Source organism: Spermophilus citellus (genome assembly GCF_964194105.1).
Source record: "Spermophilus citellus genome assembly, chromosome: 6".
In the NCBI taxonomy this organism is placed as follows: Eukaryota; Metazoa; Chordata; class Mammalia; order Rodentia; family Sciuridae; genus Spermophilus; species Spermophilus citellus.
Window position 1 is genome coordinate 26,847,048 of NC_138187.1, and position 25,362 is coordinate 26,872,409.

The following is a 25,362-nucleotide window of genomic DNA, read 5'->3' on the forward strand; positions in this document are numbered from 1 at the left end:
AAAAATAAGCTGTAGATCTCATTCCGCGGGATACCGTGTACGGGCAGGCCTCTGTGTCCATGATTCTGCGTCTGTGGATTCAACCAACCCCAGATCAAAACTATTGGGAAAAACAACACATCTAAGGTGAACTTGCACACTTTTTTCCTTGCCATTATTCTCTGAACCATACAATGTAACAACTACAGAAAACATTTCCATTGTATTAGACAGTGTCCTAATCCAGAGCTGATTTAATGACACTGGAGGGTGGGCGTGGTCTTCATATGCAGATACTAGACCATTTTGCATGAGGGACTTGTGGATCTGAAGATTTTGGTGTCCTTGGGAAGTCCTGGAACCCATTCCCAGTCAATCCTGAGGGACAACTGTATACAAGTTCAAGAATCAGCAAGCCTCATCTACGGTGATGACAATCAGACTAGTGGTCACTTTGGGGGTTGAGGATTGACTGGAAGGACAGGGGGGAGTTTGCTAGGGAGATGGTCATGTTCTTTCGTGTTAGCTAATGGCATATTTGATTGCAAAGCTCATGCAGCAATATTCTTAGTGTTTCATTGCATGCAAATTTTGTGTGAAACTTTTAAAATACTAAATGAAAAAAAGATTCAAATGGATAAAGACAGACCACTTTATCCCAATTGCTGTCTTACCATGAGCCTGATAAAGGTGGCCCCACTAGGAAGACGCAGTCCCGAGGACACAGGGCTTAACTCTCAGAGGTCAGTGCCTTCCCCAGAGGGAGGGAAAGATCCTGGCTTGGATTTTAGCTCCTATGCATACCCTCAGCCAGGTGCCCTTATGCAGTATACAACCTGCACACCTGTGTATGGAAGCCCTGGGCAAGGGAGATGGACATGCAGTTTACAAGAGGCCCCTGTTTCCACCAGGAGAGCATCAGCAGCAGGGATCATGACACAAAGCCACCCCAGAGCTGGTTCAGACCTGGCTCCAGATGGTGGCCTTGCTTCTGCTACCCTCTCCTAAGGGCCACTCTTGTGCCCTGGGCCATTCAGACCATGGATGACGCTCGTTCATCTTGAGGCGCAGGGATGGGGTTAGTATGTAGATATCACCCAGATATAACAGACAGTACAATATTTAGAAAATGAAGAGAACAAAAACACTTTTGATAGATCTCTGTTTCTTATGATCCTAGACTATTTCCATTTTTTTAAAGAGTTTTTTTTTTTTTTTTTAACAATTGAACTCAGAGAGGAGAGGCAATTCATCATTGGGCAGATGCTAATATTTACAACACATATTTCAAACAAAAAAAAAAAAGAAAGAAAATAGAGTGGTTTGTCTTATCTTGTAAGAGGGGGAAAAATCTCTTTTTATAGGACCTAGAATATTTGTCTCAAACCACAGCAATTCTTACGAAGTTCTACCTCTGGGAGTGAAAGAAGTAGAGTGAACATTTTTAATAAGCAGCTGAAAGAAGAGAACATAATTCAGAGTTTCTCCTGCATTTGATTATAGTGATCTAAAGGGAAGCTCATGTTCACAGAGTTATAATCAAACAATCATGTTCGGAAGATGAGGCGGCCAGTTGGAACCGCATCAGGCACCCATAGATCATGAAGCAACCCTAATTGCACATTAACCAACCCAAAGATGGATGTAAGCACTGTGTCATGTGTGCATCCCCCTCTTTGGAGCTGTCTTTGATAAGATGAAACAGGCCAGGTACCCAGCCTCCCATGGGGGCTGGGGTGGAGCTGGGGGCAGCCTTGCCTGGTGTGGGCCAGTACTCTCCAGTCTTTCCTGGTCTCCTCCTTATTGTTACAGTCACCAAGTGCCTTTGTGAAGCACTTGAATCTGCTTCTTCGCCCAGTGTCCTTCAAGCTCCTCCAGGGGGGCTCCATCGCTCTGGTGGGGCAGAGCCAGCTGGGTTGAAGGAACCTAGTCAGACCTTTGTCCCCAAGTGGCGATGACCAGCTGGTCATAGAAGGAAGCAGGTAGCACCCAACCTGTGATACTGGATTTGTCCAGAAGGATAATTCTTCAAAATCTCTGAGAAATGGGTTTGGACCAAATGGAAATGATGACTGGGAAATGGGGAATTCTTGTTTCAAAATAAAGATCCCCCGCATGGGACATAAATCAGGACAGAGGGACTGCGGTGTCCAGACTGTGGCATCCCATGAGTCAACTTGATTTTTACCTGACCCGCCGCATCAGGAAGCAGCATGCGTGGCCATCTTCAGAGCCCAGGAGGGCTGCCCCTGTTCCTGGAACGTCACTGGATTCCCACGTGTGGCCTGGCTTAGGGGGTCTTGATTTCTTCACCTCCACGAATTTCTTCATCAGTAAAGTGGGTGGGCGGAGGGGCTCTCCTGCTCACACCTGGGTCAAATGCCAATACATCAACATTTCTTTCTCAGAGGTGACCTTGAGTAGACCCACTTCTTGTTTATAACACCTACTCCTCACATCTGTATAACCAAAGCATGCATATTGTGGGGAGAAAAAGAAAAATTAAAGAAAAAGAAACTTTAAAATCACTCTTTAATTCACTGTTCCAAATTAAATACCGGTGATTATTTGGTGTGGTTTTCTTTCAGGCACTTCAAAAATATTTGATTTATTGCTTCTATAAAAATTGTCCTGATACCTTTTTATTTATAATTAGCATATCCTGGATATCTTTGTTGTCTACAAATGCTGCCTAAATTATTGTTTTAATTTTTAGTTTCATTATCACTAACTGAATCAGTTCTGTACTATTGAATATCCATTTATTTTCATTTTTGGTAATGTTAATAATGTTGAAATGCATAGTCTTTCCTTTTTCTTTTATTATTATTATTTTTTATTTTTTTGGTACTAAAGATTGAAGCTGGAGGGGCTGGGATTGTGGCTCCGTGGTAGAGTGCTTGCCTAGCATGTGTGAGGCCCTGGGTTCAATTCTCAGCACCACATATAAACAAACAAAATAAAGTCCATTGACAACAACAAAAAGAATTAAGAAAAATAAAAGATTGAAGCTGGAGGCATTTTACCACCGATCCACATCTACCAGCCCTTTTTACTTTTTATTTTTTATTTTGAGCAGAGCCTCACTAAGTTGCTGAGACTGGCCTCAAACTTTTGATCCTCCTGCCTCAGCCTCCCAAGTCACTGGGATTTATAGTCATGCTCCAGAGCACCCAGCTCGAAACACACAGTCTTATAACAAAAGTGTTGTGAATTGTCTTAGCAATGTCCTTAGAAGGATAATCTAGACCTTGATGTCTGTCTGGATCAACATCTGTGCATATTTTAAGGCTACTTTGCTATACCATCAGGTGATCACCCAGAAAGACAGTTGTTCTCAGCCGTGGTATAGAGTTGCCCACTCACACCCACACCTGGCCACCCCCGGCCATTACAGGTGTGGTTCAAAGTCCACCAAGTCAGTAGCAGACAAGGAGCGAGTCTCTGCTTTCCTTTGCATTCCCTTGAGCCCAAGCGAAGCCAAACATTGGTTTCTTGTGTTCATCAAGAGCTCTGCCGTGTTGAGTAATTTCGTTACATTTATTCTCTGCTTTGCATTATCCTTCTTTTTAATAAACATCCTATTCCCCAAGCTGCTGTGAAACACTTTTTTGTTCCCTCGGTAAGAAATGTTTTTTGGTTTTATTTCATATCCTTAATTAAAGGAGCAGCTCAGCAGCAGATCTTAAGCTGTCTGGTCCTCAGTGCTCCTGGTGAGTGAGTGTCCCAGCCCAGGAGGGGGCTGTGGGGAGGGGCAGGGAGCTGAAGCCGGCTCACACTTGTCCTCTGTGGGTGTTGCTCCTCCATGAGGCCCTGGCGCTGTCCTGGTTGCTACATCCCACTCTCCCTCTCCGGTATCTTTCCCCATGTGCAGAAATTCCTCTCATCTTGTCCTGCTCCTTCGATGAGCCTCTCTGAGATGGGTCACCCCACTTTCCTACCCTGGCCGCCCTTGCTCTCCTCAGCCAGCCACACGGGCCCCTTGGTCCACGCAGTCACCCTCTCTCCTCCCTGGCTGGCCTGTGTTCGTTTCCAAGGTGGCTGTAAGAGACATCCATGAACCAGGGGACTTAAAGCAATAAAAATGTCTCGTCCCACAGCCCTGGAGGCTGGCAGCCCAGAACTGAGGTTTTGTGAGGACAGTGCTCCCTGATGGTCCCAGGGGACAACACCTCCTAGCCTCTTCTGGCTTCTGATATTTGCCATCTGTGGTTGACCTTCTTTGACTTGTATCTGCCTCAATTTGGCCCCAGGGTTGTCCTTCATGCCTTTTCACAAGGACACCAGCTATGACGGATTAGAGCCAAACAAGTGCTTATTTCTAAAACTCTCAGATACGTAGAAACCAACCCCAGCTCTTTTTGAGTTCACACAATTTGGGTGAATCTTTAATAACTACAATTAGCTGAATGTTGGTTTAGTGAAACGGCGTCTTCTAAGTCACCATGTATAGAGGTTGACGTAGGCGGAATAAAAGTTTTATGATGGACTTTTCAACCATCATTACCAAATCCCAAAACCTTTATGAAAACTTGCCATTTTGGAGCATATAGAAAGATGTAAGAAGGTTTGCCGAAAACCTCGAAAAGTGAATCCTACCTGCTCAAAGCTCACTAAAAGCAGATGGATTTGTTGTTTTTTATGAGTTGTACTGTCAATACTGATACAAAACTGGATTTTTATTTTCTTTCCATTAAAATGACAAAGTTCTCTTGGGCCCCTGATTTACTCTTGATAACAGATTTTAAGGGTTTTTTTTTTCCTACCTTTGATTAATCTGCTTAAGAAACAAAGTTTCTGTGACTTCTTAGAATCATTTCCTGTTCTTAGACTTCATCACATCCTTGATTATCTAGGAGGACTGAGTCTTCATGCCTCTCCAAGGGGGTGTTTCCCTCAGGCACATCTGGATAATTTTTACCAAATCCATTTTCTGTCCTCTGAATTCCCTTCAGTATCTGCCCACAGCTCTCTGAATTAACATTCTCGACTTTTCTCCTCCTCTCCTGACTTGCCACTGCCCACGACTGAAATGTGGCCTGCAGTCCTTCCTAGGAAGCTTGTCTTGCAGTTGACTTTTCAGCTGAAATCCAAAGAAACTCTGAGATCTATAGGAACTCTGCAAGGGGAACATGGGTGACTTGAAGTCAAAGGAGGGACCAACCCAGCAGATCCCATGTGGGCCACCCACACACCTGGAGCTATGCTGGGTGGGCATCTCAGGACAATGCTCAACTCCAGCGTCATCCACAGCCTGCTCTAGGAAGTGACCTTGACCTGAAAAGCCCAATGGAAAAGGCCCCATCATTAAACCTGATGGTTTTCATCACCCAGCAAATCAGCAAACGTCCTCTACCCACAAGTCCCAGCAGATGGTTCAGCTGGTCCTGAAGGAGTGAGAGACAGCCAAAGAAGACAAGGGTTTGTATTCTTCAGAAGAAAGAAAAAGCTTTCTTCCTTCTTGAGCAAGAAGGACTGACCAGCTCTTTTCTTAACTGGCCCTCACCTTGGCCGTCCATGTCCGTCCTGCCCTGTTAGCAGAGTGAAGAATTCTGCTAAGTCACATTAATGAGGCTCCCCCGACCCTTCCTGTCTGACCACTCTTGACATTTGATCAAGTTTCTTATCCTCCACCTTTGGTAGTTAAGACCTTGGCCTGTGTTTAGCAAGAATTCCCAATCCTGGATGCCTCCTCTTGATAATGTCCATGAACTGATGCGTCACCCTGCTCCTTGAAGGTGACATCCACTCAGCCTTGTTGCATTTAGAGTTGACCTGATCCTGGTGGCTGTCATCTTTGGATGTATTCCTAGCCATTCTAAACAAGCGTCAGGATAATTTTCTTTCACAGTAGCAACTACAGGAAATGAACAGATATCTTTCTATTCAGAGTTTCACTTATTCATTTGCTTACTTATATCTTGGTGTGGCCTAAATGCACAAAAACACCCTGCCGCACAGTGTCCCATGGAACAATGCCACAGGCTAACAGCTTCTGCAAAGAGCAGGTCTGGTACACCATCCAACAGGACGGGCGATGGAGATGCCAATTTTATTCCCTTATAAAACAACAAGTCCACTCTTGTTCAGCCTTGATTGTCTCTCTTATTAAGACCCCAATGGAGGCATAGATCCAACTGCCATCTCCCAGAGGGCAGAAGGAGAAGCCCAACAGCTTCCCAGGCAATTCCCAGGTCTCCCTGGCTTGCTCTTCCTTTATCCTCTCATCCTGGTGGGGTCTTTCAGTCGGCCTTTTGCCACTGTCACCAAAAGACCTGCCAAGAGCAATTATAGGAGGAAAAGTTTATTTGGGCTCATGGTTTCAGAGGTCTCAGTCCGTGAACAGTTGGCTCCCTTCCTTGAGCTCAAGGTGAGGCAGAACATCATGGCGGAAGGGTGTATTGGGGGAAAGTGCTCCGGACATTGCCAGGAGGCGGAGACAAACTGCCAAACTGTCTACCCCAAGGGCACACCCCCAGTGACCCAGGTCCTCTAGCCACTCCCCACCGCCTACAATCACCACCCCGTTAATCCCTATCTGGGGATAACTCAGTGACCGGGCTGAGACTCTCATAAGCCAATCATTTTACCTCCAAACCTTCTTGCACTTGTGAGCTTCTGTGGGGCACCTAATATCTAAACCATAACATGGGGTGTGTGTCTCCTAGGCAACTTGTTCTGGGTGATAGCATTGTGACCTTCTGTCCCTCCCCAGCGTGAGAAACCTGTTCCCTGAACTTCCTCTCCCCTTCTCCTCCTTTCCTCCTCAACCCCTTTCCAAGCCAGTCCCATGTGGGACGAGCAGGTGGGGCTGTGGGAGCTGACCAACCACCACTCCTCCCTGGGAGTCAGACTTAGGACTCGATTAGCACCACACTCCTCCTGGGAGTCAGACCCGAGGACTTGGGCAGCACATACATAAGAGACAGGCCTGATTTAAACTGCCTTCATAAAACAAGGAAATTTATTACTGTGCTCAGAAATAAATCTGCAAGTCTGACCAGAGGTTCAACAATGGAATGAAGGGCCCAGGTTCCTCCCAACCCTCCTCTCTGCTGCGGTCAGTGTGGACTCTTTCCAAGGGCAGACAGGGCAGCTGGGTGGGGCAGGGTGGGGTTACACAGGAAGGGGGGTCTTGGGGCCGCCAGCAGTACAGTCCTGAGTGTTCTTAAAGCTACAGACCAAGGATTGGAAATAAAAGCCCAGTGGACGCTGCGTAGTCTGGATCTGAAATGTCTGTCAAAGTCGCATGCATTACGGGCTTGGTCCCCAGCCTATGGCCCTGCTGGGAGGTGGTGTGACTTTTTAAGAGGTGGGGCCCCCTTGGAGAAAGTTAGGTCCATGACGTGTGCCCATTACCCCTCTCTCTGCTTCTCAGCCACCATGAAGCAAGCAGCCCTCCTCTGCCAAGAGCTTCCTGCCACCACATGCTGTCCACACAAGCCCAAGTCACCATGGCCCAACACCTAGGAGACTGAGCCAAAAGAAACCCCGGATCTTTAACAGCTGATTTCTTTCAGGTATTCATGATAGTGATGGAAAGCTAACTCAGGTGCCAAATTTGAAAATGAATCCCCCAGTGCCCAAGGGATCCACCAAGGTCTTGACCATGAACGTCCAGTGGGGTCTGCAGCAGGGGCAGAGGGTAGGATCAGCTGAAGAAGTCAGCGCAGGTGAGCTGGAGTCAGGAGGCTAAGGAGGTTCCCATTGGTGCTCAGCTTTAGGGGTCGTGCCACTGAGCATGCTCGGCAGGAGGACCACCCCTGTGCAGGCGTTTTGCAGCACCGCGTGGAAACTCAGCTTCCCCAGAGTTCTTCATTGACACCTCTGACTTGCAGGAAAGGCCACTTCTTTCCATCCTTTCCCTGTTGAGCAAATGTGGCCGCCTCGTGTGCTATAGCAATAGATGCTCCAGCTCATCTGGGTCCCGATGACGGCTTTTCTGGTTGGAAGCAGACAGCTGCGGGGTATCTTGCCCGATCCCTCCACGTGCAGTGAGCACCCAGGGCCAAAGCAGCAGCCACATCCCTTCCAAAATCTGTGCCCATCTTCACCTCGCCCACATCTCGTCTCTCCTCTTTCTTGGTCCTTTGTGTGCGCAGCTCCCGAATTCTGGACTCATATTCTGCTCCTGGGCCTCTGTGTGCCTCTAGCATGATGAAGAGTTGACTTCTCCTATCGCATTTGCAGGAAGGAAGACTGAACACCCCTGGGCTGGACCGAGAGCCGTGCCACCCCCTCTGAGATGGCATTTAGCAAAGAGGCTGGGACACAGCCCACTCACCCAGCTCCTGGTGTCCAGTCAGCCAGTGGCACGTGCTTTCTGGCCAGTGTTTTGTTCTTTTCTGGAAACAGAGGCTGGCTTTGGAAAGGCCCCCAAATCCTTCTCATTGGTCACAGCCCCACCCCCACTGTGCCCAGCTGCTGGTCATTCTCAGCCCTTAGAAACAGAAGCTGCGAGCGTTGTGACCAACTCCAGTGGCAGCGGACCTCTAGAGAGAGTTTCAGACACATTTTTGGGCACCAGAGATCTGAGGAGTATCCCTGAAAAGACGGTCCAGTATTTCCACAGCTATCGGGGCTTCCTGTGTCCATCCTCAGCACCTGCAACTGAGAACTTGTTCCTCTTTAGTGCCGGACCTACACGACCCTTACCAGCTGGGTGTTGTAGGATATCCATGTCCTCCTGAGTGCCATAGAGTGTACGTCACCCTACACTGTGCCGCCTACATAGCCTCGCGCTCCAGAGGGGACGACGTGGCTTGTACCCTCACCGCAAGGAGGAGCAATTACATGCATCGATGACAACGAGGTGGCTGCTTCTGCAGGATTCACAAAATACTGCTCGTGGGAACAAGCTGAGAACCTTACCTTCGTGACTCCCTCCGGGCCCTGGAGGAGAAGCTAGCCCCGCGCAGGGACTCCAGGGCTGCACTGGGGAGCGGAAGTCAGGAGCCAGCAGGGGTCAACACGACCTTCAATGCGAGGAGCAGAGATGAGCGAGGCTGAGACGGACCTCATCCTGTGACCAGCCAGAGGAAGTGGGCGCAGTGACCCAGAGGGGGTACCAAGAGTCAGGGTGTTAAGGGTCGAACTGTGTCCCCCACCAAAAGAAACAGGCAGGGCCCTAACTCCCAGTTCCTCGGGATGGAGCTCACACAGAACCTGGGTCCGCGAAGGGCCACACAGGGAATCAAGACAGAAGGACGCCGTGGGCGTGGTGCAGAGCAGGACACATGTGAGTGCAGGACAGACAGCGACGGAGGGCACACAGTTCCGACCCGAACAGCCCACAGGACGTCAGCCAGGAGTTGGATAAACACAGTCATACAAAACTCACTGGTTACATGAGTGACAGGGTTCCTCCCTGGTCCTCTTCCTAAAGTTGTCCAAATCGTGTTCCTGACTGGTGCATAGTTCACCTGGGCCAGAGAGGATAGAGGGTTTTACCAACATTTGCTGAGGAGGATTTTTGGGTTTTGGGGATTTGGGGTTTTTTTGTTTTTGTTTTTTGTATCAGGGCCTGAACCTCAGGGGTGCTTTACCACTGAGCCACATCCCCAGCCCTTTTTACTTTTTATTTTGAGACATGGTCTCACTAAGTTGCAGAGGCCGGCCTTGACCTTGCAATCCTCCTGCCTCAGCCTCCCGAGTAGCTGGGATCAAGGCATGTGCCACAGCACTGGGCTGGAGGAAGCTTTTGAGATTTTCATTTGCCTGATTGTAGTTGTTTTGGGGTGGGATTCAGGGGTTCCTGAGTCCTTTAAGAGGCCTCAGTGGCGGGGGGGGGTGGTGGCAAAAGTTCTAGTGGCTGCAGGGCTTGGAGGGGGCTGGAGCGGGGAGAGAAAGGTCTTGTGGGGGCAAGAGGGGGGAGGTTGAGGTTTGAAGGTTGACATCAGGATTCAAGAGGACTGAAGGGAAGACTGAGGTGATAAGAAAAAGGAAGAGACCCAAGTGAAGGGTAGAGAGAGGTTTTAGAGGAGCCAATTCAGAGAGATCTAGGTTTTCCAAAGAAGCCACTGAAGTGTCCAGCCCTCCTTAGTGAGTCTTAGTGAGTCTTCAGCGTTTGCAACCCAGCCTCTGCACTCAGATTTAGGAACGACGCCTTCCCTTGCTTCAGCAGACGGCTGTCCAGAGAAATGGATGCTGCCGGGAGCTGGCCTCAGCCACGGATCGCCAATCCGCCAGTCGAGGGTGAACGCAAAGGCCTCGATGCATGCCTGGGGCCCCGGTGAGACAGTCAGGGATCCAGAGCTGATGCAATCCAAGTCACAGACACCCAAACTGTTAACCACAGAGATGATTCAATGCTTAAAATGTCCAGGAAGGCTTCACCCAAGTCCCCTGCAATGGGGCACTGAGTAGGGAACAGAGACCTTTGTCAACTCCAAACACTGCAAGACCTCGGGGGATTAATAGCCAAGCACCCAGGTGACAGCCAGTGGATGGGAAATTACTGGCAGGAGAAATCAAGGATGGGGGAGTCTCACTAAACTCCAGGGTGCTTCCTACAGACCGGGACAGGGACTCTTCAAGAGCAGGTGGAGTCTCTCCACCTGACTCAGCGGCTTTCCTGCCCAGACTGAGCACCGCAGGCCCCACAAGGACAAGGCGCCACGGGAGGTCAAGGAAGTGAAATCTCAAAGCCAGAAATCACAAGAGGCTGTCTCAGCACAACCCCTCCTTTCATAGATGAAGAACAGCAAGCCCTGTGGGGTCACCTCAGAGGCACAGGCAGGATCAGGGATTGTGGCCAATGCTGTGGCCTGAACCTGTCCTCCAAGACTCACATGCTAGACATTCATCTCCAAATGCATATGTTTATTGCCTTTGGAGGTGGGGTCTTTGGAAGGTACTTAGGATCAGATGAGGTCATGAGGGTGGAGCCCGCATGACATCCTCTGTAGGAAAAGAGAGACCCAACCTGGCACCCATGCCCTGTCTCTCCATGAGACGACCCCCTGCCATAATGCCACACGAAGGCCCTCGCCAGGTTCAGAGCCACGTTTTGGACTTCCCAGCCTCCAAATCATAAACCAAATAAACTTTGATTGGTATAAGTTACCCAGCCTCAGGCATTTTGTTATAGGAACAGAAAACAGACTATAGAACACCTCCACATGCTGTTTCCCCTGTTCTGGCTACTGGAGTCTCCCTCTATGTCATGTGACCAAGTCAGAAAAGGGTCTTGTTCCAAAAGCTACACTAGATATTGTGGTTTATTGAAGGCTCCTGAGTCCATCTTCCACTTCTCTCCGGTTTAAAGGTGACAGACCCTGTTGTCAATGGGTTGTGTGAGGAGCTCAGTGGGAGGACCTAGGAGGCTCTGTTTTGATTTCTGCAAACCTCCCAGTATTTGAATGGGCTCTGGTTCAGGGCCCTTGAGTCTTATCTTTCCCATTCTTGCAGCTCTATTTTTATAATGTCTAAAATTACATTGTATCAGATTTAGTCAACCGCTTCCCAGATCCCCTTAAAAGTATATAACACTGTTAAAACCATTGTTTTTAAAAAGTCCCTTTAAAACATGACATTTATTAACCATTATATTATGATAAACTATAAAGTTATCCCCAATATAGATGTTACCCTTTGATTTAAATTCCAACTTGAGTAAACCAGGCAAGGAACATTAAAAGCAGAATGGTTTTTAGGACCCCCTGGGTAATGCTAGAATTTGTGGCATGCCAAACACCAGCACAGCATATTTAAGCGGGTCTTGGTTAATCACATTTGGGGCCCAATTAAACTTTTCTGACTTACACTAGTTTCTACCTGGGCTCCAGCCAGGGGAACCCAGCAGGTGAAATTGCCAGAGGCGAAAGGAAACTTGAGCTCCGGCTGGGGAGGCCGTCTGCTGCTCATTAAGTGGGCTCTGGGCAGATTCTGAAGGACAGCTAAGAACAGAGCCAGAGAAAAGCCACCGAGAGGAGAAGCCAGGCCCTCCACCTGCCCTGCTCCTCCTTCCTGGGAGCCCCGACTTCACACTTGCCAGGAAGGGTGCTCACTCCAGGGGGGTCAGGCAAGCTTTGCCCTTGGTGGCCAGAGCCTGGGTCTCCCCAAGGTCATTGTCAGAGGTTTCTAGACTCACATGATCTGGAAAACAACTTTCCAGGTGCTTCTTGCAATCCCTTTGGACCAACAGATGCCCCTTGAAGGTGTTTTGGTTCCTAAAACTGGTGAGGGGTGTCTGACGTCACATTGGAGGAAAGTTCCGTCAGAACCTGGAGCAGGAAGCAGAGCCGGCGTCTGACCCCAGAGAATCCTCCAGAAGGTACTTCCCTCTGAGCTTCTCACGAGCTAACAGCTGGAGGTGCCTCAGGTGGGGGGAGACAGATTGAGAATGAAGGAAGAAGGGGCTTGTCTACCACCAAGCTGCCCACCAGAATTGACATGAAGCAGAGAAGCTACCGGAAAAATAGTGCAGATCAAACTGCTGCCCCTGCCTGCCTGTGCTCTGAGCTCTGCAGCTGGGCCTGCCCTCTCCAGGTTTCAGACCCAGTGAAACTTGCCCAGAAGGACTGGTGGGCAGTCTGAGGCTCCCACCTCCTGCAGAACAGCCTGGAAGCTCAGCTTCCCAAGTCCCTCTAGACCCCTGCAGTGCCCTCCTCTGCCCTGCCGCAACCTGCAGAAACCAGCAGGGGGCGACGGGGGATGAAGAAGAGACAAACAGACACACAAAGAGAGAAAAAGCTGGGGCCCGTGGTTCTTCATCCTCTGATGAGGGATGAACCACCCAGAGTCAGCTCAGCACATCACTGTATATAGGCTTTAGCATCAAAGGGGTTTTCTGTGAGAGAGTTTCTTCAAAGCAAGCAGGCTGAAGGACAAAGCCCAGTTATAATTACCTTTTTTGTGCTCATAATTCTCTACCCCTGGCAGCTGGTGTCTGAACTCAGGGCCAAGACTGACAGTCCTGGGACAAGCACAGAACCTCCTTTGAACAGGGCATCACCGCAGCAACTGGGCAGTCCCACCTCCTGCCTTTGCACAAGGAGTTCCCAGCCCAGGTGTGGTCCTGACACTGGACAATCAGAGACTGCCACTCAAATCACAACTCCTGACAACTCACGACAAGCTACTTACCTTTGATTCATTCTTCTATGGGCTCATTATTTCCACGAGTATTCATGGTACTGTTGGCTGTGTGTCGGAGACCATGGAGGGCATCAGACACGTGAAAAGTCCTTCCAGTCAAAGAACGTACACTCCAGTTTTGGGGTGGAAAACAGACCCTGCAACATAAATAGATAATCCCAGGTGATGAAAAACTAGAAAGAAATGGCTTTGGTGGGATGATAGGGAATAACTGAGGGGGGGCATGGGCATTTTGAGAATGTTGGTCGGAAGACCACCTTGAGGAAGGAATATTGGAACCGAGTCCTAAGATGTGAAGAAGAAGTCGCCATTTTAAAAAATGAAGGTGAGAAGGTTCTAGGCAAAGAGAACCACAAATTCAGATGCAGGTGCTCTTCAGCTCACCTTGGCATGAAGCCTGGTGAACACACTGCAAGCTGGGCACGCCCCAGAGACACCAACCTACTGAGCCCCGCGGCAGAGCCACACAGCAGCCCTGGAGCCTCCAGAGTCTGATCTCCACCTCGGCCAACTGGAGCCATGGCTCACGTGACCAGAGAGCCTCATGCCACGCGGGCAGCCTGGGGAAAGATCAGATCCCAGGCTCCAAGTACAGTTTCTATTTGTGTGTTGCTTTTGCAACATTGAACAGTTGAAAAACCATTAAGTCAAACCCCTGTAAGTCAGGGAGCTCTGCATGTGTGTGTGGAAGGAATGTGAGGAGTCAACACCAGGAGGCCCTGGGGCTGGAGAAAAGAGAGCAAGGCCAGGAGAGAAGGGAGGCTGCACCGAAGGAGGCCTCAAGTGCCCGCAGGCTGGGCAAGCTGTTTGACACGATGCTGTAAGTGCCTTAGAATGGTTTGAAGCAAAGCACTGGTGCAATCGAAGTCCTATTCTAAGAGGCTCATCCATGTGACAAAACAGGTCTGACAGGGACAAGATCAGAGACAGGAAAACCAGTGGGGGTACCACTGTTGTGAAGTAACTGAGATGTGAGGGAGTCTGAATGAGTGCAATGGCAGCCACAGGGGAGACAGAGGCACAAGGAGCTGCCCATGGAGACAGACCCTGCAGGACCTGCTGCTGAGGGGTATGGCCATGAGGGAAGGATAAGTTGGCTTCAAGCAGTAGGTGCATGGAGATGGGGAGGGCTGGGCAGGTAGCCGATGGACTTGGATGTTCACAGAGGGCAATGGAGGTGAACAGAATGGGGTGGCCAGGGCTTCCCTTTAGACGTGTGCAATCTGAGACATGAGACACCCGGACACAATGTCCAGCAGGCAGCCGGACGTGCACCTCTGCTCACAGTGGTAGATGTCCAGGGTGGCGACCTCATTCCTGATCAAGCCATGAGACAGCAACTTCCCTGTCTCTGCACAAGCTGATTATCAGGATGCACGTACAGAACCCTGGGCCTGACCTAAAGGGACCTTGAGAACCTGGTGCCATCAAGTCTCCCACAGCAGAGCCTGAAGAATGAGAATAGGGCCTGGCGGCCCAGAGGAAGAGCGAGAGAGGACAGCCTCGGCTGCAGGGCAGGCCAGAATCGTGGGAAACTGTGCTCAGTCCAGAACACCAGTCGTGCCCCGGGACAGCCAGTCAGCCCTCCTTACCCCTCTGCGTAGGTTCCCCTGCCACCTCCTGAGCAGAGACAGATTGGAGCACCCTCCTGTCACCTTGGATTTGCCTCTCTGCGCTCGCAGCAAGACCTGCCCGGTTTTGTCCTGTGTTCCTGTTCGGCTCATCTCCCTGAAAGCAGAGAGAAAGGTGTCCCAGGGCAAAACCTCTCAACTTCAATAACCAAGAGTCAGGACTTAAATCTTCTCTTGGTCACTCAATAACTGACTTGGGGCCAAAGCAATCACTCTAAACTCTTGCATGCAACCAGACATACTCTCTCGGCAATCCAACAGGTTAGGTGCTAACAGACACAAAACACCTTTGTTCCTTCTCTTTCCTGTTCTCAATGACTCTGTTCCTTCCAGGCCCGGAGCTTCCCTTTCCCGGGAGCTGGACTTCTGTCCCTAAACCAGGGGACAGCAGACATCGACTCTTCATGGGAACTTCTTCCCAGGATTCCCTTCAGGAATCCTCAAAACTCTAGCTTAGAGCCATGAGCTGCTGACAGGGGCCTGCCCTCCCAGACCCCCACAGACTTCCTGGCATTGAGCTCTGCTGCCCTGGAGCCACCAAGGGGACCCGTCCTGGTGGGCCCTGGTCTCTTCCCAACCTGCCTGTAGTAAGGAGTTGGCCTCTCTCTCTCTGCTTGTGTCCCCACCACTATTTCCTGAAACTCAGCTCCCTTCAAATCATTTCCTTGTGTGGAACCTCTGGGTGACCCCTTCCTGCCCACCCAAAGCAGTGCAGGATCGCTGTGGCGTCCACGCAGCCGGCCGCGTGTCCCCGACCCACATTTCAGAACCTCCCTTGGTCCCCTAGGGACATATCATCTGTATTTCAGCTGAACAGTCCTCAGATGTCTTTGGTCTCTTTACACCTTTAAAAATTATCGAAGACCCCAAGACGCTCCTGTTTTTGTGGGTGATAACTTGGATGTATACCACACTATAGATCAAGACAGACATTTGAAAGGAATTTATTAACTCAATAGCAACGAGCCATGGCATGATCACATCAATAATGCATTCCCTACAGACCAGCCATGTTTTCCAAACAGAAACTGGGTGAGAGGAGCAGCCTTGCTTGGGTTTTGAGAGTCTCTGGTGTCTGGCTTGGTGGAGGGCAGCGAGTTCCATATTCTCTGTTTCTTGACTCAGTCTGCAAAATATTATTTTGGTTAAATTGTCTTTAGAAAACCCAGCCTCACACAGATTTGCAGGTGGAAAGGGGAGGCCCCTGTGGGACCCCGAAGGGCAGGAGGCCTGGGATTCACTGGATTCAGAGCTGGGCTCTGGCCTGTCCAGGCTGTTAAAACACTCCCCTGAGATGCCCTCAGCTTTCCTCCTATGCCCTGACCTCACCCTGTTCTCTCTCCTGAGACCCCTCCTCACCCTCACTGACCTCCCCAGCCCCTCAGCGGGACGAGGGTCTGCTGAAGAAGCCCCACAGCCCGCAAGGAGCCGGTAGAGTGGCATCAGGTAAGAGAGGGCCCAGCGTGTGCACCCGGGGCTGATATTCCAGCAGGGACCCCGCCCTGCCAGCTGCCCACAAGCTCAGAGCTGGCAGAGCTGGCAGCTGCCTCCAATGGCTCCTGGAACCTTGCAACAGTCAGCTCAGGCTGCCGTAACAAAACACCCAGGACTGGGGGGAGCAAACACCACGTGATTATTTTCTCCTGGTTCTGGAGGCTGGAAGACTGGGAGCAAGGCAGGGGCTGCGCTGGGTTCCCCTGAGGCCTCTCTCCTCGCCTGGGAACTCAACGCCCAGAAGCATTAGACGGCTGAGTTTACCTATGTTGAGACCACCTCAGAGTTAGTCAGCCTTTCAACACTGACCAAAATACCCAGCAAGAACAACTCAGAGGAGGAAAAGTTCATTTTGACTCACAGTTTCAGAGGCTCAGTCTGTGGCTGGCTGACTCCATTGCTCTGGGCCTGAGGTGAGGCCCAACATCATGGGGGAAGAAAGCTACTCAGCTCATGGCAGCCAGGAAGCAGAGAGAGGGGAAAGAAGCCGGGACAAGACATAATCCAGGGACATGCAACCTCACCTGTTTCCTCCAGCCACACCCCACCTACAGTACTCTAAGTAATCCATTCAAATTATTAACCCAGCAAATGGATTAATCCACTGATTAGGTTGTGCTCTTGTACTGTTTCACCTCTGAACTTTCCTGCCTTGCCACATGAGCTCTTGGGGGAACAGGTCATATCTTAACCACAACAAACTCCAAAGCCGGAGTTCTCTAATGTGACTTCCTCATAGAAAGCAATGTTTAACAATAGATAGTGATAATTATAATAATATGCAGATTACGTATTGACATATCACATTATTAAAGCTCAGAAATTACTGGAACAATGACCTGGAAATTAGACCAACAGAAGTTTTCACTGACAGCGTGATTTACCATTGCCGGTGCAAGGTGATAATAAAAAGTTGGCCAACTTCCTGTAAATTTTATTGTTTTTTTTTAATTCTCTATGAATTTAAAAATGAATTACCTTATTGCTGTCATCCAAGGTGGGCCCTCCCACTATCCTGCCCTGAATATGCCACTGGCTTTCTTTCTACCCAGGTGCAAAACTCCCTGTGTCCCTTAGGTCATCTGAGTGTCAATGAAGATCTTCCCGGGCTCAAAAGACCCTCAGACGGGGGAGTGTCTGGTGCCAGTATGAGGTTGTGGGAGATGACACAACACAAGTGCCTACTTGTGTGAATTGTCTGTGCAGAAGGCTGAAGCCCAGGTGCCTGGGACAGCCAGAGAAACCAGGGAGAGAGGAGTCCAAGCAGTGTGCTGTCTGCTTTTCGCCCAGACCCTTGGACTGAGCCCTGTGCAAAGAGAAGAACATCACAGACGGAGAGCAGATCCCCCCACACTCATTCCTGAGCTGGAGCCGCCATCTTGCTAACTTCCAACCAACCCAACCACACTCCCCAACTTGGCTGCCACGCAAGCCCTCAACTCATCCTGACTTATTTCCAGCCTGACCTTGCTTCTCAGCCCAGTATTTCCCAGTAGAAATCCATGATTCCTTCTCTTTTCATAAATCGTCAGGAACTGCCAGCACCCTGTCTGATCCAGCACCCAGCTTGGATCCAGGCCTCCCCGGCTAGAAACACTCCGCCCCACCTTTCCCCGAGAGACGTCTCTTTTCCCACAAGGTCCCAAATCTGCCTCCCTGTCCTCTGGTCCATCCTGTCCCATCACTTGTCCCTTCCCTGTGGCACAAGCAGTCCACAACTCACAATGGTTTCATGGACGTTTTCCACTTCCCGGTGGTTTGCAAGCCAGCCCCGTTCAGTGGCATCAGGAATCTGAATTTTGAACCTGGCTGCTTCCCCAGGGTATTTGTATAGGGAATGATACTATGGAGATGACAGGCAGCTGTAGCCCCTGTCCACCCCACGGTCACAAGGAAACCGCACACACACTCCACTGTGTTCTGTGCTGCTGAGCTCCGGGGCCTGGTAGGTTAGGTGTGTGACATTCATTTTCTTTCCACTTGGGATTTTTTCAGCCTACAGTCGGCTTGTTGGCTTTTGGGATTGGGGGAAGACATATGGCTTCATTTTTCACTCCCTATATAAATTTCAGCAAGACCTGTCAGGGTCTCAGGTTCCTCTTGTTGAAAACACTGATAACCTGCCCTCCCTGCATGCCCGCTGTGAGGGAGACGGAGGCCACAGGCATCCAGAGCCCAGTGCAGGGCTGCGGGCAGAGGCGCTCAGCAATGTGGGGGTGGGGGGCACCAACCCACGCTCACCTGTGGGCTGCCAGGCTGCCCTTGTTGTCCTTAGGCAGGAGTCGCCTCTGGGCTACTGTTAGAAAGACACATCTGGACCTTGGGACCCCTGCGGTCATCGTTCTTTGATCCAATCAGCAGCACTGACTGGCCCCCACTCTATGCCAAGGCTCATAATTAGTCACCAGGGCCCCCGTGAGTGAGCATGTCGTCCAGCTAATTCTCCGACAGAGGGAGGGCCAGAATGCAAACGGAACCAGGAAAGGCCAGCACAGAAGCTATGTGGCAGCCCCCATACTGCCTGCGTACCATGGGGGTCTCACAAGTGTCCCCTGCCACTGACTCGTCCCGGGCATGCCCACCAAGACTCGCCTGAGTCTCAGTTTACCCACCCTGACAATGGGGTGCTCTCAATTCCCAGAGTGACTGCAAGGAGTCCAGGAGACCTCACCAGCGCAGGTCTGGCTCAGAGATGAAGGCCCTTGGGGAGGGTGGAGTCTGCCTCTGACTTGCTCCCAAAACAGTCCCTGAAGGCTTTTGGTCTTAGCAAAACACTGCTCCTGCGGATTTCCACCCATGCAGTTAAAATATCTGAAAGATCAATTTCCCCAACAACCAAACAGAAGGCGTGGCACTAGAAAGCCAGGTTCGCACTTCCTGGGGCCACTGGCTGGAGCTGCCCCTGGCTCTCAGAGGCGGGATGCCCCAGAGCCCTGCTCCTTTGTAGCTGGAGCTCCGGTGTCCTCTGCGGTGGCTCTGGGCTGTGTACTCAGAACAGCTTGCTTTGTTTGAAGCCAGCGGATTCTGCCTAAACATGCCAATCGTGTTAGCTCCGGAAGCACTCGCTGCTTCTAAGTAGGGAGCAGGGAGGAGGCTAAAGGAATAAAACCACCTCTGAGAGGCGATTACAGGTTCCCAGGGCTTCTGAACAGCAGCTTTAACGTGAGAGGCACATACAGGGAAAACTCAGTGCCTCGGAGGGCTCAAGGCCTGTCCCTGCTGAGCCAAGGAAGCAAAGGGGCCCTGGGTGTTCTGCAACAGCCTGGTCCCAGTGTGTGGGGACTGGCCCCGGTGGCCTGAGACCCAGGAGAGGGGCAGACAGGCCCAGGAACGCAGACGGACTGGCAGAGCAGGTCCTGGGCTGCAGCAGGAACAGATGGATCCTGCCATTCGGGTCAGAAAGACAGTGTGTGTGTGTGGGGGGGGGGGGGGCGCTAGGGCGGAAATGGCTTCACCTTGAGCTACCATCTAAGAGGCAGGCTCATCCCTGAGTCAGAGCCGTGTTCTAAAGCACAGTACGCCTTGCCCACAGTTTGCCTATTTATAATTTGTCGGGGACTATGCAGGAAGAAAGAGCCAGGGCTATGCCAGGGCAGTCACGGTGGCCAAGACTCAGGATGGCCGCGGTCGTGCCACACTGAATCCACGCACTTGGTCTCTCTCCAGAGGTGGCCACAAAGGGAGCAGAGGGGACACTTCCAGGTCCCCCAACGTTGCAGGTCACCGAGCTCTTCCAATAGAGCCCCTCATGCCCAATCCACAGCCTTTCTAAAAGGTGAGGTTTGTGTCAAAACAGGGTCTGGTTCCAAAGGCCACCCAGGTCCTTGATGCTTTCTCAGTGAGAGGAGGGGACATCTTGTCAGGAGGCAGAGTCTCAGGCCACTGATGGCCTTATGCTAGCTCTTCAGCCCCCAGACTGGCTGCCATCAGCCCTTTGCATAACTCAGCAAGGCCACATGCCTTGCACATCAGACCTTGGGTCATCACACTTGGGACCCTCCATTCAAAAGAGGAGGTATCCCCTGTGCTCCTCAGAAACCAGCCCTTGCCCCGCTTAGGATTCTGTGCCCCTACTCGAGTGTGCTTCATGGTGTTCAGATGTGTTTATTAATTAGTACTCATTATTGACTTGACATCCTGCTGTCACTTAAATAAACTTGGTGAAATTAATGAGGCCCCTAATAATATTCAGCCTTATTGTGCTAATTATTTTTTTGGTGAACAAATGCATTGTTAATATAAATAGCAGTATTAATCAGGCCAAGAATCAATATTTGTGCAGGAGGTGAGCCCCAGAGCCTTAGAGAAAGGACACGGTAACATTGGTGGCTCCCGGGAGTCCCGAGCCTGGCCCAAGGAGATGGCGGGCTCACCTAGGAAAGGGGCTCGTGCGAGCTTTATTGATGGTGGGGTGGGAGGAAGAGGAGGAGAACTGCCCTCGAAGGCAGAAGGAACCTGAGGTACAGAGCTCTCTAAGGCTCAACCACCAACATCAATTTAGAGCCAACGAAGAATCTGCTGTTGTCTTCACCCTCATGTTCAGCTGATCCCCACAACCCCACTGATCTGACCAACCAGTCACTCCTCAGCCAGTACCTTCTGGGCTGGGCTTCCCACCCCTGCTTTGGTTGATGTTCTCATCATCACAAGACCCTGCCAGCTCTGGTGCTTCCTGTCACACCATGTGGGGCCAGTTCTCTTTCTGCCTCTCCACCATGCTGTGACACAGCCAGGGAGCCCTCACCAAGACTGGCACCATGCTGTTTGGATTTTCCAGCTGAGACAATCATGGGCCAACCAAATATCCTCAAGTATTTTTGTTTCAGCAACACAAAATGTACTAAGACATCCTCAAATCAGGCCTCCAAAACAGAGACCAAAGGCCAGAGGAGAAAATTTCCCCTTGGCGAAGGAGTTTTCTAGGGCTTTTGAATGGCTAAAGTTCTGTCCAAGTCCCTTCTGCTGTGCAGATTCTTTTCATGAAGTTCAAACTCTCCAAATCTGAATCATCCTTATCTCCCAGCCTTACATCTCACAGGCACAAAATGCTCTAGGAACTCACTCCCCCGACCCCACCATTGCTGCTAGCTATCCCTGCATACTCTGCCCTTAAAATCACACTTGCTGTGGGGACCTTCCCTGAACCCCTGGCCAGAGACCCTCTTCCCCTCCCATAACTCCTGGGGTTCCCACTTTTATAGCTCTTAACACACAGACGATAATTTTCAGTTCATGCACCTTTCTTATTCCCTGGTCTATGAACCTCCTGAGGGCATGATGTTTGCCTGATTCATCTCAGACTCTACAAAACCCAGTGGTCCATAAATGTTTGATGAACAAACAAGTGAATAAGCCCTCGTGGGAGGGGGGTCAGGGGATCAGGGGAAAGACTGAGAATCAGTAGGAAGGGAGGCTGGGGATTTGGTCACAGTAACAAATGGAGACTTAGCTTATGGATGCATCTGGTGTGGCCTGCGGGGCTTTCCAACGCAGTGGACGTTCCCCAGTGAGTGGACTTGGTGTGGATGAGGGATGTTTAGAAGGAGGTGGTAGAGAGAAACAGGCCACAGTGAGACTCCAGCCGCCAGGTCCAGCGATTCCTACTGATGCTGGCAGAAGACACTACCTGGAAGAGTATGGAATGGTTACCACCCACGCTCAGCTCAAACGGCACATGAGAGAGAGTTGAAAAGGGTAGGCTCAGACAAACAAGAACCATCTCCAGAATGCATATTCCAGAAGGTTCCAATGGGCAAGAAGCAGCCCCGTGATCAAGGAGAGAGAACCAAGTCCCCTTGGATATCACGCAGGGCCCTTTTCAGTGGGTTGGCACCTCCTCTTTTGGGAGATGTGGGGTGTCTTGTTGAAGGAGAGGGCCATTTTCCTGCAGAGCAAACTTGTGTCAGTGAATGGTCAGGCCTCCTGGGAAACTTCTGGTTCTTTGCCAAGCACACTTGGAGCCTCCACATCCTACCCATGGAGGAACACTGGACCATGTCAACAGATTTCCCAGGGTGCAAAGAGGTGGAAGGTCCCATAACCCAGCCCTCGAAAGCTCTGGGATCACACAATCACTTCTCAGAGATTTGCACTAAAGTTCCTTGCCCGATGACGATGGGTATACCCCTTACATCCAAAGAGAAATTCATTGATCCCCTCCCAGGTACCAGACCCAATTCCAAAGGCTCCATCTCACTAAGGCCTTTCTGCTCTGAGGAGTTTCTAAAATGCATCAGTCTACCTTACAGGAAATCTCAGGAAGCACTGTCTGGGAAAGACTCCAAGGGCTGTTAAGCCGGCCCATAATTTTTATCTCAGGATTTTTGGCAGTCTCTCTACTCCTCAACGGGAAGTAGGCCAATGTTAAGAATGGAGGCTCTTTTTCACCATAAAATTGGAAGATGGTACAAGTAAGTGAAGCTTTATTTGAGTTGAGAATCCAAAAACTCTCTACCAAGTGGAGAGAGTCCAGCGTGTCAGAAAGCTTAATGCCCTGGGGAAACAAAATCGCATTAATATTCAAAGATGGTGCAATCTTTCTTCAAGTTTCACAACTGATACTAAATTAAGCTGTGAAGTGCAACCATGCTAATTGGCAAGAGGCACATGACAGACAATAATGGGGTAAAGGTTCACTTCTTATTCCAATTAATTACAAAAGAGGATTTTTTTAATGAAGGAACAAACTCCCACATACACCATATGGACCCTGAGCACCTAGATTGACAAGCACCTCTCTGGCACAGTGGGACACCGTGCCGCCATCTTGCAAAGACCTGAGGGAGATGAGGTCCTCTGGCCTATTAGCATGTCAAGATGTCATATTCTCAAGTCCAATGAGGTGCCTTAATACATTTGAATACCTCTTTGGGTTCACCTATAGTGTATAGCAAAAATCCTTCAAATGAAGTAAATACCACTGAGTTAGAACTCTTTACGGGGTGCTCTTGGCTGTGGTCGTTGGGTTTTCTTGGGCGTAAGATCTGTTGGAGATTATGAGGCATACAAACTCGCCGTCCATCTCCACCAGAGTCTAAGCCATGGGGAAGAAACACGAGGAACTGCAAACAGAAGCGGGCAACCCACTGTATTGAAGTCCTCAAGGATTGCCAAAGGACGAGTCCATTTGAACTTGAGACAAGGCTGATAGGAGGCCAGAGTGAGGACGTGCTGTTCCTGCCTGTCTTCACTTGAATTCTCTCCAAATGCAGGTCTGGGGTGTGGGCAGCCTGTTCGTGGGCTGACCTCCAGGAGCAGCAGCGAGAGGCGGGTGATGGGGGGCAGCAGGAGAAACCCACACTGGGCACATAATCGAGTTCCCTGCTCTGTGCATCCAGGCTCTCCAAATTTCCACCCCGGCCCATCAGCAATGTGCATCCACTCACTCCCAAGGCCCCTGGTGGAGGGGAGCACCCACCTCCAGGACAGCCATGTGCACGGTTGAAGGTCAAATGGTCCCCAGAGGCCTATGTGCTCATAGCTTGTTCCCCAGGTGGTGCTCTTGGGAGATAGTAGGGACTTTAGGAATTGGGGGTGCTCTCGGTTGTGGCCTTTAGGAAGTAGGGGCCTAATGGCAGGTTTTAGGTCACTGGGAGCATATTCTCTAAAGGGATTGTGGGACCCATCTCTATTTCTATTTTTCACTCCACCACCATGGGGTGAACAAGTTTGCTCCGCCGTGTCTTCCTGCCATGATAAGCTGCCTCACCACAGACCAAAAGCAATGGGTCCATTGGATCATGGACTGAAACCTCCCAAACTATAAGTAAACCAAAATACACCTTTACTCTTTGTAAGTTAATGACCTCAGTTATTTTGTTACAGTAATGGAAAGCTGACTAACACAGCATACCTGCTTGATGAATTTTCTCCCACCAATGTCAGGAATGTCAAGGATACATGGGGAATGGGAAATGGAAGATCACTGTGGGCTCCTAAGAGAAGCTGCTATTGGACCAAGAATGTCTCTCCACAGCTGTGACCAAAACTAAATGGGAGAACAGCACAGAAGTTGGCGGCTTCCCCCTTCAACGCAGGTGCCAGCAGCACACAGGCACTGGATTAAATACTCCTCTCCCTTCAGAGGACACCTCAGGGCCTGACCCTGGGTACAGGGGCAAGAAAGGATCTATGACTCCTCTTACGAATGGAAAAGGGAAAGACTGAAGGTCTTTCCTAATTGTGGGCCAAAACAGCACTGGATTGGTTCAGCAAGTTCTTGTTAATGTGAAAATTCCTAATTTTAGAAGATCAACCTACTAAAATAAAATCTCTTTCTCAGATTGTGGGCTCCAGGCTGCCTTCCCCACAGTTACTCAGAGACCCGAATGCCTTTCGTGTCAGGGTTCTGCCATCTTTAACATGTGGACTCGGCTCTCCATGTTGGTCTGCATGTTGGCCATCGCTGACTCCAAGGAAGGCTGGGGACGGCTCCAGACATGTAGGATAGACAGCGTCCACTCTTTGCATAAATTCCCTCCATTGGTAAAGACATGGCCCCAAGGATAGCTGGGTCTCAGCCATCAGATCCACCAGCCCCCTCCCTTAACAGGTGGAGAAGGTGAGAGAAGGACACCTCCTGCTTTGCACCAGTAACCCAATGACAGGGCACTCTCCTAGTGCCTCCACGAGATTGTCACGGAACTTCACAGCAGTCTTATGCCGTGGACAGGATCATTATTCTCATTTTACAGACGAGGAGACCAGGCAACAGGTGGAGAGTTTCCAGAGGTCTCACAACCAAGTGGCTGCAGAGCTAGGATCAGACACAGCCAGAGGGCACCAGAGTTCGGGCTCCTGCCCCCCATGTTATGTTCTGCTCTTCCCTCTTCAAGGTAGTTGGGTTCCCTGGCTGATGGTGTCAGCCTGTAGCCATCACCATAGAGATTCTTTGTTGCAGATTTTATAAAGTCCACAAGCTCATACGGCATGAGCACTCTGGATTTTTCTGCATGTGATTTCAGACCACCCCAGAGACACAAAGGATACACTCGATTTTAGTAAGCACGCTTCTCCTTACTAATGAGCCAGTGGTGTATTTTAAGATACAGAATATATATCATAATTTGTAAAACATTTATCTTATATTGTAAAATGCATATTGGGTTCACTAGCATGTTGGGAATGTGTGTGCCTCTGCCCCCCTGCCAAAAAAAAAATC

The 25,362-nt window shown here is 50.2% G+C and overlaps 1 long non-coding RNA gene across 1 annotated transcript; it reads right to left on the reverse strand.

Moving 5' to 3' along the window:
* Window positions 1–9,334: 9,334 nt before the first annotated feature.
* Window positions 9,335–14,791, reverse strand: LOC308651452. The gene is made up of 3 exons (XR_014022557.1): window positions 14,670–14,791; window positions 13,066–13,214; window positions 9,335–9,401 (listed from the first exon to the last, which is right to left on the reverse strand). It is a non-coding gene; the product is annotated as an uncharacterized lncRNA (long non-coding RNA).
* Window positions 14,792–25,362: the final 10,571 nt, after the last annotated feature.